Source organism: Glossina fuscipes, unplaced genomic scaffold (assembly GCF_014805625.2).
Source record: "Glossina fuscipes isolate IAEA_lab_2018 unplaced genomic scaffold, Yale_Gfus_2 64824, whole genome shotgun sequence".
Lineage (NCBI taxonomy): Eukaryota > Metazoa > Arthropoda > Insecta > Diptera > Glossinidae > Glossina > Glossina fuscipes.
In genome coordinates this window covers 22494-27957 of record NW_024004011.1, presented here as the reverse complement: position 1 = coordinate 27957, position 5464 = coordinate 22494, and the positions used below count along the sequence as shown (strand labels likewise).

At 33.8% G+C, this 5464-nt stretch overlaps 1 long non-coding RNA gene across 1 annotated transcript; it reads left to right on the top strand.

The window, feature by feature from the left end:
* Positions 1–1077: 1077 nt before the first annotated feature.
* LOC119643837 lies at positions 1078–4130 on the top strand. Its single transcript, XR_005248452.1, has 3 exons — positions 1078–1275; positions 1355–1662; positions 3306–4130. It is a non-coding gene; the product is annotated as an uncharacterized LOC119643837 (long non-coding RNA).
* The last annotated feature ends 1334 nt before the right edge of the window (positions 4131–5464 follow it).

The following is a 5464-nucleotide window of genomic DNA, read 5'->3' as shown; positions in this document are numbered from 1 at the left end:
ACATTATGACCTGTGTGTTTTATTTTATGTTAAGGTGTAGTTTGCTTGGATGCATAAATAAATAGAAGTAAAGCATGTAAGCGTAAACAGTAACGTCTTGTTTATTCCCACGATTCTCAAATGTGACTGAGAGTCATATCGCGTGACACGTGACCAGCTTACGGTTAAAGCCGTTTCTCTCGAAATATGATTTTGCAAAACGACTCGAACAATAATTCCAACATTCATTCATTCATTCATTCATTCTTTTCGTTTGAATATTTAATAGGAACTTTGAAGTGGGATTCTCCAGACAAAGTCGAACGATTGGTTGCATAAGTTGATTTAATCGTTACCCTATGCAGATAATATGATTCCTTATTTTCGCTTCAAAGCCGCTTGAGTGGCCGAGTAGGCTACGGATCTCGACTAACAGCTCAATGGTCGTGGGTGCAAATCTCAAGTGAGATAACCTTCGAATTTTTTTCTCTCATTAAATTAATTATAATAATTATAATAAAAATATTTTTTTTTAAATTTTTTTTTTTTTTTTAATTCCAATTTGCATCATGTGTACTGCTTGCCTTCAAATACTTTACGAGAAGTATGTTGCGGTGCTGCTAATTTTATTTTGTTATTTTTTCAAAAATTATTTGTTTATTTTTCTTTAATACTTAAGTATGTATATTTAATAGCCGACTCGAGCGTTATTATTCTATTCTTTCATCTCAAACAACTGATGAACAATGGGTTTTTCAAGCGTCTTTCAGTATTGCGATCGCTTTCAAATGAAAAACCGTTAAGGAGCACTAGCCTATCAGCAGCTTCTCTAGTAAGCGATTGTTAAAAAGACGAAAAAGTTGTATTGTCGAAACATAACGCAAGGCAATAAGCGAAAAATTATAGAAAAAAAACAAAGCGATAAAACGAAAAAATTTCTTTTAAATAAAAAATTCGCGATTTTTCTGGTTTCCGACTTATTTAAATTGCGGTTTATGACTCTTAAATGTTATTCGCTTTTACAAGTTACCGGTTTGTTGTATTTTTTTTGCCTTTTTCTCATATTTGATTTTTTCCCATTTTGTTCAAAATTAAGTGAAAGTGATAGCGTGAAATAAAAAAAAAAAAAAAAATAAAAAAAAAAATCATTTGTTTATTTGTTGTCTGTGCCAACAATTTTCTGCAATTGTTTCGATTTTAAATTTCATTTAATTTAAAACGTAGACGCTAGTTGCAGCTTTGAAGATCGTCAGCACTGGCAACAATCACTTAAATTGCCCAAATCTATTGACGTTTGTGAGTATTCTTTGTTTTTGCACTTATTTGATTTTTATGTTCAGAACAGCGACTGTCAAATTGGTTTTTTTGCGTGCAGAACAACCACAGCAGCTTATAATCAATTAAAGCCGAACGCTTTACAGTATCATTGCATGTAATTAATCTATGGAAAATATTCGGATTCCTAGAGCGGCGAGAGTAGAATTGAAATAGAGAACAATCAAACGAATAACGATTCGAAATACGAATCGGTTTTACAGATTTTCTGTATAGGCTCTGCAGGCTCTGTGGGCTTTGCTTCGCAGCGTTGGCGTATCGAACGACTTTAAATTTGGCACGATATCTCTATGTCTTGAGAGGACAAACTGATAAAGACAGAACTCTGCAAAATCCACCCGTACTCAGGTAAATCGCCTTAAATATATTAAAAAAATGTATTCATTATTGCGCTGGTGGTAGGCATTCTCCACAGCTCTTTTGTTGACTGATGACATATGTGTATTCATATATATATAAACATACATATATACAGTAGTAATCCTACTCTCTTTTCTGTGAATCGAAACGATTGCCTGTAGTTTGTACTCTTACGGCGGTACGGTAGCAGATAAAACAAGCAATTGACAAAGCTATTTACCTTGACCAGCGCAGCTGGTAGGCCACTGATGCGGCACGTCAAAGTCAGTGAAGCTGAACCGTTGTCACTTTGATCTTTTAGTTATTGATGAAAGTTAAGCGTTACCGATTTGTGGATATTTTAAATTAATTAGAACGACGTATAGAAAGTCAAACTCGGTTGAATTTACGATATTAGAAACGAAATGATAAAATATAATTCAAAATAATATAATAATAGGTCACAATGAAAGTGTCTGCCGTTTTTTCGGCGATATCGAGCTTCTTTTTGTAGCCTGCTCCAATCTAGTGCTGGGTCCTTCGTTCACTCAATTCACTCATTCTCACAGTATATTTTATAAATTTCTTCTTTTTTTTTGCAACGTTTTTACTTCTTTCACAGTAACAAAGCTTCACATTGCGTATTTCTTCAGATATTTCATCCACTTTCGAATCAATATAATTTTTTACACGAGCAAGGAATTGGAAAACTATCTTCATAAAAAATATAAGCTGAAATCTTACTTTCTAAGTACAAGTTCGTTTGAGACAATCAGATGAGTGTTGCTCGATATATGGACATCAACAGCATTCCGCAGAAAGAACCGCGAAAAATGTTTAATATGACCCAACATGTAATGTAATATATAAATACTGGCTGTAATAAATCCTATCAATAACATGCGAAGCCCATTATATTAATCGAAAAGAGCTACATTCGCTAAGTTATTTCGATTTGATCATAGAATTACTTAATAAATCGATAGATCGTTATAAGCAATTGGAAGCTCGAAGGTGTACTTGGATTTCGATCCTTACTTCCGGTGTACTGTTTCTCCTCAAGTCTTGTTATACCCATCACCATCAGGGATGATGGGTGAATTTATTCTGCAAAGCGGTTTGAGCATGTTCGTCTGTAGGTTGGTGTCGACGTTGGGCGAAATCGGTCGAAGGATGCGCCTACAGTATCACGTAAACTGGGAACATTTCTGTTTTTCAAAAGGGATCAAAAATTAGTTTTTCCCTCATTAGTCATGAACTATAGCAGATCATTGTACAAAAATATGAAAATATATTCTATTGGCGTTGGTGTAACGCCTGTACAAAAATGAAAAAAATTGACCACACCTACTCAATATTGTAGTGTAACCGTTTTAAGTTTTTCTCAATGTATTTATAACGCGCAGAAGCAAGTTTCCGAAAGTGCAGAGGATTAAAGGTAATTCACCTAAGCGGGTCCGTCTGTTTGTCAGCCCAACAGAGTTGTGGCACACAACCTCGTGTGTCGTCTGCTCTTTGCTCATAAACTACAATAGATACACGATGTAAACTTCCAAAAAATTATTTTACAAAAACAAGAAAAACCAGCCACGCCCACTCTACTTTATGTAGTATGCAAATTTATATTTCTCTTTTTCTTCCATCTATTATAGGATAACGACGATGAGTATAAAAGATTCGGTCACGATCGCAGATAATTTTCTTACTTGTTGATTATCATTCTTTTGACGGATAAATCAAATTGGAAACATAAATAAACGCAAAGATCGATTGTTATTCAGATAATTTAGTTGAAAGATTAACTGCATCAGTTGCCTAACCTTATGAAGTTTGATCATCATTAAGAGGAACCGAAAAAGTGAGTTTTGTTTTTTTTGTTTTTTTTTTGCCCCCCGAAAAAAGAAGACTTTTGCGTGTACAGTGCATTTCTATTCAAATGTTGATTTGTATTCGTTTAGTCAACTTGTTAATAGCGTCTTGTTATACCCTACACACTTTAGTTGCGGTGAAAGGGTATAATAACTTTGTGCTGATGCCGGCAACACGCAGAAGAACTTGAAATAAATTGAACATTTCTTATATCAATCGAGTCGGAAAGTGATTCTAAGCTTGTCTGTCCGTTCGTCAGGCGTTTAACGTACAGATCGTAATTTTCGAGATTTCGATTTGATGAAACGTTGGTAGACCAACGTGTTTTCGCCCGCAACGATTTACGCTTACTTTGCAAAAGGTTTTATATGAATAATGATACGAAGCGACATTATGTATGTAGGGTATTTTATGGTAGGTACTTGTTTGAAATTCGCAAAGAGTATGGCATTTTATTGTAAAGAAAAAGAAGAAGAAGAAGTAGAAAAAAAGCTCGTAAGACCATCTGCGCATTCCATAAATAAAATATAGTAAACGTATATAATACTTCGGTATTTTAATTGTCTTGACAAGATTGTCGTGAAATTTATTATCATTACCACACATTTGTTTATTTATTTATTTATTAAGTTGTTTTTTTTTTTTTTTTTGTTCACAGCATGTGTAAATTTGCGGCTAACGTTAGTGATTTTTGCAAACAAACTCGTCAAGTTACAAGCGCGATTCATTCGGGTTGGGAGTGAGACGATTGAAATTTTGCTTAAATTCAATCTGACAAAAAACAATAACAACAACAATAATACAGATAAAAGTCCATTGCGCCATAATACAGAATACTTTATATACATACAATGAAAAAACCAGATTATCAAGTTACTGCATAGTCTTCTTTATATTTTCAAATTTATTACTATTTACAAAAGCTATTAATGAGATATCTGTGCAGTTGTCACTCATTTATACGTTTAGTTAACCGTACGTTAAACTGAATACGCAATTCGAATAAATCTTTTAGTATGAAAAATTGCGCAGAAAAAATGCTATATAATAAAATTTATAATGCATCGAGATATTATAAAGAGATGTATTTAATTAAACCAGTGTTTCCAAAGTCGAGCTCACTCCATTTACATCAATGGCAAAACACAAGGGTCGCGTTAACATGGCATATGAATTACTTATCAGTAGATTTAATGTGAAACATATGTTTTTAATAACATAAGACTACGCTATAAGCAAAATAAAAAAGTAAGAAAATTAGATTTGGCAGTGACCGAACCCTTTTATGCCCTTCACTGTTATCCTAAAAAAGCAAAAAATTGAATTTTCATACTCTATAGCAGAAAGTTGGGATATGTTCTATGGGCGTGTCCTTTTACCGATTTCGTTCATTTCTAATATCAACCCGAGTGCAACGACATTTAATGTTTTTGCAAAATTTCAAGCAGATATTTGCAGATGACTGCGGCCATGGGCAATTGACAGCCGGATAGACGCACGGACTGACAATATTTTTTAGAACGATTCACATTTTGTACTGAGCAATGCTATGTCGACATTATAGGATCTCTGAAGGGTTCTTCTGGGTGTTGCAAACATTTAAAAAAAAACACTGAAATTTCAATATTTTGCTAATATTGGTTAAGCGGGGCCGATTTCTTATCCATATTTGTACAGGTCCTATAGAATCGTTCATAGAATATCAATGTAAATTTGTATTGATCTATCTGTTTTGGTTTACAAGTAATGAGCGGAAAAACATTTCTTGTTTAATTTTAAAAACAGAGATAGCCTGAGGTTGTTTTGCCGTATAGACGTTTCCTTCGACCGATTTGGCCCAATCTCAATACTGTTTCTACTAAATTTGAAGACGATGGCTTTATTTTCGCGACCAGACGAATATTTACCGAAAGACTTCAATAAAGCAACGAGATCTTGTAGA